Raw genomic sequence first — 15,554 nt, forward strand, 5'->3', positions numbered from 1 at the left:
ATGAGGTAGTTTGCTGTGGCTAGAGCATCTACCCAAAAGGAGACAGGGATATGAGATTGACGTGGAAGAGTAACCACTGTTTCAATGAGATGGCGATGCTTACTCTTAGCCACCCCATTCTGTTCGGGAGTGTATGGACAGGAGGTTTGATGTATAATTCCCAGGGATTGCAGAAACTAGCCAAAGATGTTATTTAGATATTCCTTTCCATTGTCACTTCGATAAAGCTTAACATGAGAATTGAATTGTGTTTTGACCATTTTTTCAAAAGTGACAAAGGTGGTGTATGCCTGTGATTTGTGTTTTAGTGGGTACAACCAAGTGTATTTTGTAAAATCATCCACAAAACAAATATAATAGCGAAAACGAGCAAATGAAGGAACAGCTGTAGGACCCCATAGTCGGAATGAATAAGTTCAAAAGGTGCAGTTGTACGCTTCTCAGATAAAGTAAAAGGTAATTTATGAGATTTAGCAATTGAACATGAGTCACAATTGTTTACATGAATGGAAGAAAAACCTAATTGAGATATTAAAAAATTTATTATTTGAGTAGACGGGTGACCCAGACTACTGTGCCACAACAGACAGGTGGCCATCAACCGAAAGAGCCACCGGAGCCGCAGGAACGCTTTCTAAATCAGGGTGGGCAGACGAACTTGTGCCAGGAAGAACGTACAGACCATGCTCACAGGGGTCCTTAAAAATCACCCTCTTGGTAGTATTGTCTAGAATCTAAAAATTATTAGAGGTGAACAAGAGTGAGCAATTATTGTCTTTTGTGAATTGGTAAACTGAAAGGAGATTGGTTTTAATAGAAGGGACGTGGGTAAGGTTACCTAGGTGAAAGATAACGGTGGGGGTTTTAATTGTACCCGTGCCAATGTGAGAAATATTAAGGGACTCATCGTTGCCAACAGTAATACCATTGGAGCCATGATATGGATTTGGAGCATTAAGCTTGGATAGATCAGAAGTAACGTGCATGTTGGCCCCAGTATCCAACAACCATTCAGAGGAAGGGCCGGCTTGAGATACATAATTGGCACGGTTATCACTATTTCGGCACTCCTCATACCGAAGCCAGCAACAAACAACGGTGTGTCCTATTTTCTGATAGATTTGACAAGTTGGACGATCCCACACGTGAGTGCCGTGCCCACCGGTGGAAGATGATTGTCCGCCGCTGCCGAAAGAGTGCAGGCTGTTGTTGCTGCTGTGCTGCAGACCGTCGTACGGCGGAGAGACTGCCTTGCCGACTGCCGCGCCCGCGGCCTCCGCTGTTTCTGCCGTAGCCGCCGCGGTTCCCCTGTCCGCAGCCATCACGCCCCCTGCGATAGTTCTGGCTTGCGGTGAGGGCGGTGGCCGGCTCCATAACAGCGGCTTCTCGGAAAAGAAGTTTTCTCTCCAGATCCACGTGGATTTCTTCACTTTTTAGTCAAGAGGAGAGAATAGCCAGGTCAACAGGCGTTGGACTGATGCGAACCGCCTGTTTAATGGAGGAGTAAGCTGATGGGAGCCCCCGAACGACGCGCATGACGAGACCTTTTTCAGGAATGATTTCGTTCACGGTGTCGAGGGCTATGATGATAGTGGAGACCTCGTCTAAATACTCCGCCATAGTTTTCGTGCCTATGGTAATTGTGTGGAGACGATTACGCAATTGAAAAATATGAGAGTGGGAAATTGATGTATAGCGTGTTGCGAGGGCCGTCCACAGGGCTGAAGCAGTTGTGTAGGATCGGACGTGTTTCTGAACCGTGGGAGAGATGACCGCAATCAAACATGATCGGATCTTGACATCCACGACTTTCCAGGCGGCATGGGCCGAATTGGTGTTTTCTGATTTGTCCGTGGCGGTGATGACTTCCGGCGGCGGTTCTGTGCTTCCATCGACGTATTTGAGAAGGTAATTGGCCTCAAGGGCTGTAAGAACGGTGATTTTCCATGTAGGGTAATTTATGTCTGATAATTTTTCGGGAATCAGGGCATGAAGATGCCTGAGAAGGAGTTTAACGCCAGAAGGAAGTGAATCGAGAGGACCCACCTCGGTTGTCATGGCTGCCGCCGCCCAAGAGAAGAGAGGGAACGATCGGTGCCCTAAAGAGAGAAAAAAAAACCTAGAGAAAAGAAGATCTAGGTTTTCTGGCTCTTAATACCATGAAGGAATATTCATTTTATTGAAGTGTTAACCTAATACGGGAATACATGGGAGATATATATAGGAGATATAGGAAGGAGTACTAATCCTAATAGGACTAGGATTAAGGAGTACTAATCCTAATAGGACTAGGATTAATACACAGTAAATACTAATATTATTTTATACTATCTATTTAATACTATCTGTTATTAGTAACAACAAAAAAGTCTTATCATACTACTAAGTATATAATAAAAAACTTTTATTTATTCAGAATTTTGTATTTTGTCTTTTAATTTTTTATAAATTCATATATCAATTATGTGATATTCTAAAAATAAAATTGTGTAATTATATTTTACAATTTAGTGCAATATAAGTATTTCACACGAATGATAATTTTCTAAACTAATATTTCAAAATTAATTTAGTTTTAGTTGACTTTAGATTTTGATTTAATTTGTCACTTTATTTACATTATTGGAAATATTTTTAGTTTTCAAACCAAATATAAAAGTTATATTTTCATTTAAATAATCTTACACCAAGAAGTCTCTTAATTTAACATAAATATTCAATCACCATGAATTATTTATTTTTGATATCACAATTCAATTCTATTTTTAGAATACATTAAATCTAAGTAATATTCAAAAATATTTTATTTTTTCAAAATAAAATAAGAAAATCATATATTAATCAAATAATTTTTGTATGCTTCTCTTTTTCTCGATTATATTTTTTACTGCTTATAATTATATAGTGAAATTTTGCAAGCATTCTTTTTATGGTATATTGCAATAAATAATTATGCTTTGAGCACATATTTAGAAAGAGTGTGACATAATTTACTATTATAAAAATTTGTATTTTACAAAAAGGTGAGAAGTTGAAGCAATAATAAAAAATATTAATTTCTATTTTTAAAAAATTTCATCATGGCTAAATTTTTGCAAGGACGTGAGTTTTTTTTATTTTGATTGTATTAGAATTTTTTTAACTTTCTATTTCTAAGTAATGCATGTTATCTAGAGATTTTTAATTAATCACTATATATTATTACATTTAGATTATAATTAAATTTATTTTATTTTATTTCATTTGAACTTATTTACTCTAAATGTTTTGATTTTGAATGAGAAAGTATTACGTAATGGAGTAATATCATAGTGTAGTTTTCATTGATTTTGTGTTTGTATTTTCATATGTTTCTTTATTATTTTTAAAATAATTAAATAAATAAAAATAAGTATTCTAATTGTTATAAAATAAGAGTTCCAAATAATATAAATTCTAGCCTCATGTACTTCAATTATCTTTTCTAAAAAGGAGTTACATTAAATTGTTCTAACTATTTTAAAAAAGATTATCTTAAATAAAATACATACATTTTTTTTACTTTTAAATTTTACCGGATTTGTAATATAGTTTGTAATTTTTATTTTATTTTTTGAAAATATTATTTTTTCTAATAAATTAATTAAAAATTTTTGTGGTGCTGACATACTCTTTACTCTCCTATTATATATAGATAGATTCAATAAACTACTGATTTATCTATCCATATTCCATAATAGTACATCTTGCATATTCCAATAAATATCATATTATTTAATAATTTTTAAATTTATTATGCATATTCTTTTTTATATAAAAAAGTTCAATTACATTAAATTAATTAGACATAACTTCTATTTATTTTTTTGTATAACTTTATTTATTTAAGTTATACTGAAAATGAAAAAATTAAGATCGTATAAAATTAAATCGATAGAAAGATTAACATCTCTAATTACACTATCTTGATAAATATATTATTCGATAGAAGAGACCTGACTCGTATATAATGAATTCTTAATACAAGATAAAGCACCTCAAAATGTTACGTTTCACCTTATATAAGATAATATGTATCACCTCAATTTTACTCATATGGTTATATCATTTTGCTGAAAATATTTGTAACCATTAATTTAATTATTGCGTCAATTTTATGCCACTCATAACATAATATTTATTAAGTTATAATATTTTATTTTAAATTATTTCTTATACATGATCATGAAAAAATATAAAAATTAACTATAAAATTGTATTATAACAAAAAAACTATTTTTCTATTTTTATTATGTCATAACTTTATAACTTGTAAGTACATTTAACCTCTTTTTGTTCAAATAAGTTAACGTTGGTGAAAGGTTATTACTATGATAAATTTAAATTCGTGAAAGAAAATTAATTATCAGCTATAAAATTTTATTATAAAATAAAATCTATTGCTATTTTGTTTAATTATTGCCACAATATTTTACAACTTAAAACTAAGGTGATTATTTAGCTACAAATATTTATTAAAATAAGTTATTGCGGCTAAAAACTTATTATCACTTGGGTAAATTTAAATTTGTGACAAAAAGTCGTAATTTGTTACGAAATTATGTGGTAGCAAATTATCTTTATCACATTTTTCATAGCTTGAAGAATTTATTTTTATTTTGCTATAATATTTTATTATGGTTAAAGAGTTATAATTTTTACAATTATTTTATGGTGTAGCAAAAAAATTTTAATAACCTAAAAAATTTATATTAGCATTAAAATTGTAGCTATTTATATCATTATTGCCACTATTGTTAGCAATTATACCAAATACAAGGATGTTACTTTGTCAAATTATTATTTGTGGCTAAGAAATTTGACAATTTTTTAGATAGCCAATTTTTTTAAAAATTTTTTATGGCTATAACTTGGTAACAACTACCATTTTCAAATTCATAGCTTAGATTTTGTAGCAATAAGTATACTTTCTTGTAGTGTATGTGCATGATGTGATCTCAATTATAGGGTAGATGAAGCATGAGTTAGAGTAGGTTAATATGTCTTAAGCTACTTCTTTAGATTGATACTATTGATATAATATGATTGGTGATCAATCCAAGTTAAACTGGTTACTGATCTATGTCCTTCTACTTTCTAGTATATTGGTGATGTATTGTAGTAGTTTTGTAGCATGGTCTTGTAGTGGCTTATGCATGATTTCTTTAATGATTTAAGCACATTTAGCTACTTCCATTTACATTAATTGTTGATGAAAATGGATTATTGATGAATAATGATCAAAGGGTGAGAAATTGGTAAGAATGCATATCTCTTTTACTTTCTTATAGTATTCAAACTTGATGAAGCATTGTAAGGCATTGTCTGGTAGGATCCACTTATAGTGGCGGTGTTGTCTTTATTGTCAATATATATGTGATGTAAACAGTGCCTTGAAGGCAGTTGCATTATGAATGTGTGATGGAGATGATCACCCAATATGGAGTCCTTTCCTAGTTTCCTAATCAAGCTATGATCTAGGTTGTGTTGCTGATGTTATGATCATGTAAATGTTGTTAAGTTTATGTATATATGTTTCCTATGATGAGGTTTTATAATGTTATAGATTAATTAAAAATTGTATATGTGCATAATGACTACAGCTTACTGTAACGATATAGACAATCTTGAATAAACATGTCTTATTCTTTGTTATTCATTCTATGATGCTATGTGATGTATCATTCACTAGGATGACTTGAAAGGTGTACTAGTATGGGAAAGTGTATATATCTTGTCTATGCATTGCACATGTGTACCTTTATAGGATAGTTCCTAGGTCAGTCTTCTAAGTACATGCATAGAAATGTATGAACATGTTATGAATATGACTGTAATTCACCCGAACTATATAAAAAATGTACATTTTTTCAAAGCATCACCAGAAATGAAGAAACTTCAATTTTTAGTCATTATTTTCATTACTAATAAGAACTACTAACCTTAGTTATCAAATAGAGGAGGATAATAGGACTTCATATCAGCCTTGGCCTCCCAAGTTGTCCCCTCAACCAGGTGATTCTTCTATAACACCTATATGAAAGTCACCTCTTTATTCCTCATTTTATTTACTTGGCTATCAAGCATTTGAACAGGAACTTACTCATAAGAGAGGTTATCCTTCACACCAAGACCCTCAATAGGAAGAGTAGTCTCGGGATCCCCGATATACTTCTTAAGCATAGAAACATGGAAAACCGGATGAATCAAAGCCAATTCACAAGGCAACCTTAGCTCATATGCAACCTTACCAACCTTTGAACCCACATAAAGGGACTCAAATTCCATTTCTTTCCAAATCTAACCACCCCTTTCATAGGCAAAACTTTCAGATGCATCTATCTTCTTCTTCAAACTTCAAGTCCATTATTCTATAATTGGCATAATACTTTTCCTGACTATAGGCCGTTTTCAAGATATTGCATATAATATGGACTTTCTCCAAAGTCTTATAAATCAAATGGGGACCATGAAGCGAAGGCTCACCCACTTCAAACCATCCAATAGGATACCTACATATTATACCATACGAGGTTTCATAAGGAGCCATGGATATGTATGATAGAAAACCATTATGATAAGCAAATTCCACCAAAGGAAAATGTTTGTCCAAATTTCCCTTGAAATCAATAATACAAGCTCTAAGCATATGTTAAAGGGTTTGAATAGTACGCTCCACTTGACCATCTGTTTGGGGGATTAAAAGTGGTACTTAGCTTCACCTTAAATATCAAACCCTATTTTGAATGACCTCAAAAATCTAGATGTTAATTTTGAACACCGATCCGATATGATAGATAACAGCATACCATGTCGACACACGATCTCATCTACAAAGATCCTTGCATAATCTTCTACCAAATAAGTAGACTTGACGGGAATAAAATGTGCGGACTTGGTCAACCTATCAAAAACCACCCATATCGAGTCATTTGTTTTTGAGTCTGAGGCAAACCTACTACAAAATCCATATTGATGTCTTCCCACATCCAACTAGGAATTTAAATTTCATATAGTAAGCCACCCGACTTTTGATGCTCGGCTTTCACTTGTTGTCAGTATGGAAACTTATCAACAAACTCCTCTATGTCCTATTTCAAACCTTCTTACAAAAAAATTCCCTAAGGGCATGGGATATTTTTGTCGAATTCGTATGAATGTAGTAATGGGACCCACGGGCTTTCTCAAGGATCTGATTCCTTAACCCATCTATTTTGGGAACACATAACCTCCCTTAGTACCTCAATACACCATCCCCCCTAAGGAGAACGACTCATTGAGTTTACCAAGGTCCAAGTATTTTAACACCATCAATGCTTGATCAAGGTGTTGGTTGGACTTCAACATGACTACCAAGGATTACTCAGAGTTATGATGGACCATGAATCCACCATTTGGAGAATCTTCCAACCTCACATCAAATCTAGCAACCCTATGAAAATCTCTCACTAGTCATTCTTGGCTTCATCTATGTAAGACACACTACCCATGTTCACACGATTTACAGCATCCGCAACCACATATGCTTTGTCGTGGTGATAGAGGACAGTCATGTCATAATCCTTCAACAATTCCAGCAACCTTTTTTGTTAGATATTAAACTCCTTTTGAGTAGACACATATTGGAGGCTCTTGTGGTAGGTATACACATCAACATGGACACCATACAAGTAATGCCTCTATATTTTCAATGTAAATACCTTGACCGCTAATTCAAGGTCATGAATTTGATAGTTTCTCTCATGCACCTTAAAATGTCTAATATCATAGGCTACCACCATCCTATGTTGCATAAACACTCTCCCTAAACCCACTCTGGATGCCTCATAATACACAACGAAACCCATTGTACGCTCAGGTAACGTCAACAACTAAACGAAAGTAAGACTATCTTTCAAGATTTGGAAGATCTTTTCACATGCCTGTGACCACTCAAATTTCTTACTCTTTTGGGTAAAAGTAGTCAAGGGAGATTAAATGGACCCACAAACATCCACAATCCTCCGATAATAACCGGCTAGACCCAAGAAACTATTAATGTCGGTTGGAGTCAATGGTTTAGGCAAAATTTTCACCGCCTTAGTTTTCCTTGGATCAACCTCAACTCCCTCACTAAAGATGATATTACCATGAAACACCACCGACCTCAACCACAACTCGCATTTAATAAACTTGGAAAATAATTGATTCTACTTAAGCCCTTGTAACGCCAACCTTAAATGGTTCATGCGATCACCCTCATTATTTGAATATACCAAGATGCCGTTAATGAAGACAATGACAAATGAATATACGTAACTTTGTAACACTCTATTCATAAGACCCATAAACGTCGCTAGGGCATTTGTGAGACCAAAGGACCTTACTATGAACTCATAGTGTTCATATCTAGTTCGAAATGTCATCTTTGGTATATCCTTACCTCTCACCCTATGTTGATGATACCTTCACCTCAAGTCAATCTTAGAAAAGTATCTTGCCTCTTTAAGTTCATCAAAGAAGTCGTCAATCTGATGGAAAGGATACTTGTACTTAATAGTAACTTGATTGAGTTGGCGATAATCAATTAATATTCTAAAGGACCCATTCTTCTTTTTACCAAAAAAAAAAAACAAGACCACCCCATGGAGAAATACTAGGTCTAATGAAACCTTTGTCTACTAAATGTTTGAGTTGAGCCTTCTACTATTTCATTTCGGTCGGAGCCATCCGATAAAGAGGAATTGAAATGGGATTTGTATCTGCTAACAACTTGATACCAAAATAAATTTCCTGCTCGGGAGGAATACAAAGAAGATCATTAGGAAGGACCAGTGGAAACTCCCTCACCAAGGGGACCGACTCAATGGGAGGAATTTGGAGTCTGAATCTTGGACTCTTACTATATGGTATAAACACCCTTTAGAGACAATTTTACAAGACTTCAAACAAGAGATGGTACAACCTGAAGGAATAGAATTTTCCCCCTTCCACTCTAAAACAGGCTCACTTGGAAAGTTAAACTTAACCACCCTTATTCTACAATATATAGAGGAAAAACAAGAATGCAACCAATCCATACCAAATGTGACATCAAAATCAAACATATCAAGTTATACTAGTTCAACATAAGCAGTTCTATTAGGCAACATTATAGGACATTACTATATACTCTTTTTCCAACAACAGACTCACCCACCAGGGTAGACACCACAAAATGTTCATTTAGAATATCGAGTAAGATTTCAAATTTCTTAGTTAGCAAGGGATAAATAAAAGATAAAGTAGAATCCAGTTCAAGTAAAGCATACACATTAATAGAAAAGACTTTCAGCATACAGGTCACCACGTCGGGAGAAGTCTCTTGCTCAAACCTGGAATGGAGAGAATAAAAATGATTATTCTTTGGAGACTCATTAGAACGAGTAGCTTGAATTTGAACACTACCTTTGTCTTGACCCTTCATATTAGGGAAATACGTAACCTTGTGGCCACTCTTTCCACAATCAAAGCGAATTCCCGTTCCATCTATACATTAACCAAGATTACCCATTCCAAACTTGGCACAAGTAGGATTCTTAGTTGGAGAACTAGTACCCTTTACCTTTTTAGGATTAGGGTTAGACACCCTATAATAACGAGCCTTAGGAAACTTTGAAGGAACTTGATTAGACAGCCTCTTCTTGAACCTTCTTTTGTCTTGAATCTCTAGCCTACTTTTAGAAGACTTACCATCAAAAGATATTGCCTTCTTAGCATCTTTACTCTTCCTTTTAGCTCTTGCCTCTTCCACTTTTTGATCATGGACCATGAGATGATCAAGGGTCATATTTTCATGTAGCATAGCCGAATGACATTCTTCTCGTAAGTCATCTCACACTCCCATCTCAAAGTGGTTCATTTAATCCCTATGCTCGGAAACAAAAGAAGGAGCATATTTTTACAATCCAGTGAATTTCAAAGAGTGTTAAAGAATATTTATACCTCCTTGGAGAAGGTTGATGAACTCCACTACCTTGGATTCCCTATTCTCACTAGGAAAGAACCTACCAATAAATGCCTTCTTGAACACTTCTAAAGTTACTGGTATACCCCTTAACATACTATTGTCCCTCCATTGGACATACAAAGTTTGGGTCACATCTATGTGTTGATAAGTCGCTAACTCAGACTTCTCAGTAGTAGACAACCCCGTAGAATAGAGAATATTGTAGATATAATTAATAAAATCATAGGGGTTTTCTTCAACCTTTGACCCATAGAAATTAGGAGGATTAATCCTAGTGAAGTCCCATAGAAGAGAGGCCATAGTAGCAACTTGTTGTTTTTCCCTTGGTACTGTAATGACCTGTTTAGTCGTTTTGAGCAGCAGATTTTATTCTGGAAAAACAGGCTGAGGCGACGTACCCAACAACGGACCGTCAAGGGCACGACGGACCGTCGCAGGGTCTCATTTCAAAACACTTAGAAAATATGAAATTGGGTACTGAAAATCGACTCTCTGAACTTCGTAACGGAGTGGCAGGACGGACCGTCACAGGTGTGACGGACCGTCACAGGCCATTCACCCAAAATTAAGTTTCTGAACTATGCGACGACCTGCAGGACGGACCGTCGCAGGCACGACGGCCCGTCACAGGTTGCGCAATCCCAGTCTGGGTCGGATTTCTTGATACGTTTTAAGGGACGTTTTTGACTATTCTTGCCTTAATTATAAAGTTAGAGGGTTAAGGATTATAAGTCTAATTACTTGGCGGTTAAAAGAGGTAACCCTAAGTTAATTAGTGGGGTATTATTGCCATCTTTTATTCTTAATTATATACTAATTAGGGTAAAAGAAAGAGGGTTTGAATAAGAAAATAGAAAGAACAAGAAAGGAGAGAGAGAAACGATCGAGAAGAAGAGGAAAACACCAAGCTTTGAAGATTAACTTGCTTGATTTCAATTTTTCGGTGGAGGTAGGTTATGGTTTCATGCTTTCATAAGTAAACTCTTAATAGTGAATAATATGTATTGGTTGTATTGTAAACCCTACTATATGCTTAATGGTATGTATGCATGAATATGATTATGTGATTGTGATAAGATAAGCATGATGAAAATATTGAATCCCAAATCTTGAAAAGAAACTTTAATATACATTATTAATGATGATGCCTTGATATAGAAGAAGGCTTGATGAATTAAAGTAATGGGATTGATGATGCCTTGGAATAGAGAAGGCTTGATGATTTACAGAACGATATTAGTGGATCGGAGTGTCACGTTCCGACACATAGTATTAGTGGATCGGAGTGTCACGTTCCGACACATAGTATTAGTGGATCGGAGTGTCACGTTCCGACACATAGAATTAGAGGATCGGAGTGTCACGTACCGACACATGTAGGGGATCGGAGTGTCACGTTCCGACACATGTAGGGGATCGGAGTGTCACGTACCGACACATGTAGGGGATCGGAGTGTCACATTCCGACACATGTAGGGGATCGGAGTGTCACGTACCGACACATGTAGGGGATCGGAGTGTCACGTTCCGACACATGTAGGGGATCGGAGTGTCACGTTCCGACACATAGAATTAGGGGATAAGAGTGTCACGTTCCGACACATAGAATTAGGGGATCGGAGTGTCACGTACCGACACATAGAAGTAGGGGATCGGAGTGTCACGTACCGACACAAGAGGAAGAAAGATAATTAATCTTGAAAAATGATAATATACTCAACTTAATAAACTTAATTCCCAAATGAGTATGGTGTTGAGGCTTGAGCCCTCATGGATGAACTTGATGGTACTTATTGATGATTATAGTACTTGTTGTTGCTACATGTTGAGTTTTATAGTTGATTTATGATAATATTTGATATATACTGTTCCCTATTTTGATTTGGCCGATGATATCTACTCAATACCCGTGTTTCGTACTGACCCCTACTTTTATGTTTTTCTTCTTGTTATTTGTGGAGTGCAGCAAACGTGCCGTCATCTTCGACTCAACAGTAACTCAAGCCAGTCTTCGTCACACCGGATCTTCAGGGTGAGCTAACGCTTCTAGATTGGACTGGATCTTCTCCTTCATGTCTTGATGCCTTGAAGTTCCGGCATGGACTAGCTTCTTATGTATTTTTAGCTTTTTAGATACTCTTAGTTTAGTAATTTAAAGGTAGATGTTCTTGTGATGATGACTTCCAGATTTTGGGAATAATAATAGTTATTGATTTTATTAATGAGTTTAAGTCTTCCGCATTACTTTATGTTGATATTACCTTGAAATGTTAAGGTTTAGATTGGTTGGTTTGCTCACATATGAGGGTAAGTGTGGGTGCCAGTCGCGTCCCGGATTTGGGTCGTGACAAACTTGGTATCAGAGCATTAGGTTCGTTGGTCTCATCACATAAGAACAGGTCTAGTAGAGTCTTAAGGAACAGTAGGGGGACGCCATTACTTTTCTTTGAGAGGCTATAAGACTTTAGGAAAATTTCACTCTTTCATTCTTTCTTTCGTTCTACTACTTGAGTCCAATTGGTATCTAGGCGATACGAATTGGTATCTGACCATCTTCACTCTCTTTCGCGGATGGTTAGAACTAGAGCAACGACTGCGCCAACACTAACATCGGCAAGACAAGAAACGTCTGAGCCAGCCACTGGGGCTGTGGCTCGAGGAAGAGCAACGGCAAGGGGCCGTGGTAGAGGTCATGGGAGGACGTCCTCTAGAGGAAGAGGACGAGCACCGAGCCCATCTGGTACTAGGGCGGTGACTCCTCCACCGACTGACGAAGTAGTAAGAGAGGGGGAGGATGGGGTGAATGAGCAATTACAGAATGAGGAAATGCCACCCCAACCTACCCCAGAGATGATCAATCAGGTTCTGGCTTATCTTAGCGGGTTATCTGATCAGGACCAAACACCCCTAGTGTTTTCTGCACCAGCACCTCAGGCTCCGGAGGTACAACATGCGGCTACTATGGCTCCCCGCATGGATGTTCCATTGGAAATAGGCACGTTTCCACGTCTGACTACTGGGCCTATAATGACAAATGATCAGCATGAACTTTTCAGTAAGTTCTTGAAATTGAAACCTCCAGTCTTCAAGGGTGCGGAATCTGAGGATGCTTACGATTTTCTGGTTGACTGTCATGAGCTACTACACAAGATGGGTATAGTAGAACGGTTTGGTGTTGAGTTCGTGAGTTATCAGTTTCAAGGGAACGCCAAAATGTGGTGGCGGTCACATATTGAGTGTCAACTAACAGAGGCACCGCCTATGACTTGGGCCTCATTCTCTAGCTTGTTTAGGGAGAAGTATATCCCCCGGACTTTGAGGGATAGGAAAAGGGATGAGTTCTTGAGCCTAGAGCAAGGTAGGATGTCGGTTAATGCTTATGAGGCTAAGTTTCGTGCATTATCCTGGTATGCCACCGGATAGGGATATTGACTTCTGTATAGATCTCGAACCGAGCACTCGCCCCATTTCTATACCCCCTTATAGATTGGCTCCCGCAGAGTTAAGATAGTTAAAGGCACAACTTCAAGAGTTATTGAACAAAGGCTTTATTAGACCAAGTGCATCTCCTTGGGGTGCTCCGGTTTTGTTTGTAAAGAAGAAGGATGGGAGTTTTTGAATGTGTATAGACTACAGACAACTAAACAAGGTAACCATAAAGAACAAGTATCCTCTTCCCCGCATTGATGACTTGTTCGATCAGTTACAAGGTGCTTGTGTCTTCTCTAAGATTGACTTGAGATCTGGTTATCATTAATTGAAAATACGGGCAACGGATGTGCCAAAGACTGCTTTTCGAACGAGGTATGGGCATTACAAATTTGTAGTGATGTCTTTTGGTCTTATGAATGCCCCTGCTGCATTCATGAGCTTGATGAATGGGATTTTTAAGCCATATTTGGACCTCTTCGTGATCGTATTTATTGATGATATATTGGTATACTCAAAGAGCAAGAAGGAACATGAAGAGCATTTGAGAATGGTATTGGAAATGTTGAGGGAGAAAAAGCTTTATGCCAAGTTCTCTAAGTGTGAATTTTGGCTAGATGCAGTGTCCTTCTTGGGACACGTGGTTTCTAAGGATGGAGTGATGGTGGATCCTTCTAAGATTGAGACAGTGAAGAATTGGGTAAGACCTACTAATGTATCGGAAATAAGGAGCTTTGTTGGCTTAGCAAGCTACTACCGCCGATATGTCAAGGGATTCTCTTCTATTGCTTCCCAATTGACGAACTTGACTAAGCAGAATGTTCCATTTGTATGGTCGGACGAATGTGAGGAAAGCTTTCAGAAGCTCAAGACTTTGTTGACTACCGCACCTATCCTTACCTTGCCAGTAGAGGGTAAGAACTTCATTGTTTATTGTGATGCATCCTATTCGGGTTTGGGTGCAGTGCTAATGCAAGAGAATAATGTGATTGCTTATTCTTCAAGACAATTAAAAGTGCATGAACGTAACTATCCAACTCATGATTTGGAATTGGCTGCGGGAGTGTTTGCATTAAAGCAATGGAGACACTATTTATATGGGTTTAAGTGTGAGGTCTACACGGATCATCATAGCCTTCAGTATGTATTTACTCAGAAGGATTTGAACTTGAGGCAACGGAGATGGATGGAGCTACTAAAGGACTACGATATCACTATCTTGTATCATCCGGGAAAGGCGAATGTTGTAGCGGATGCTCTGAGTAGAAAGGCGGGAAGCATGGGAAGTCTAGCTCACTTGCAAGCTTCTAGACGCCCACTGGCTAGAGAGGTTAAGACTCTAGCTAATGACTTGATGAGATTAGAAGTAAACAAGAAGGGAGGATTGTTGGCTTCTGTGGAGGCAAGATCTTCCTTTCTTGACAAGATTAAGGGAAGACAGTCTGATGATGAGAAACTGCGCAGAATTCAAGATAAGGTATTGCGAGGAGAGGCTAAGAAAGCACAAATCGATGAGGAAGGTGTTTTGAGGATCAAGGGAAGGGTATGTGTACCCCGCGTCGATGATTTGATCAACACTATTCTGACAGAGGCTCATAGTTGGAGGTATTCGATACATCCGGGTGCAACCAAGATGTACCGTGACCTAAAGCAACACTTTTGGTGGAGTAGAATGAAGCATGACATTGTGGATTTTATTGCCAAATGTCCAAACTGTCAACAAGTAAAGTATGAACACCAAAGGCCCGGAGGAACACTTCAGAGAATGCCCATTCCGGAATGGAAGTGGGAAAGAATTGCAATGGATTTTGTGGTTGGTCTTCTGAAGAAAATGGGTAAGTATGACTCCATTTGGGTGATTGTTGATAGGTTAACTAAATCTGCTCATTTCATTCCGGTCAAGGTGACTTACAATGCAGAAAAGTTAGCCAAACTTTACATCTCAGAAGTGGTGCGATTGCATGGGGTTCCACTATCCATCATATCAGATAGAGGTACGCAGTTTACTTGTAAGTTTTGGAAAACATTGCATGCGGAATTGGGTACTAGGTTGGACCTTAGTACTGCGTTCCATCCTCAGACCGATGGTCAGTCTGAGCGAACGATTCAAGTGTTGGAA

Source organism: Solanum lycopersicum, chromosome 7 (assembly GCF_036512215.1).
Source record: "Solanum lycopersicum chromosome 7, SLM_r2.1".
Classification (NCBI taxonomy): Eukaryota; Viridiplantae; Streptophyta; class Magnoliopsida; order Solanales; family Solanaceae; genus Solanum; species Solanum lycopersicum.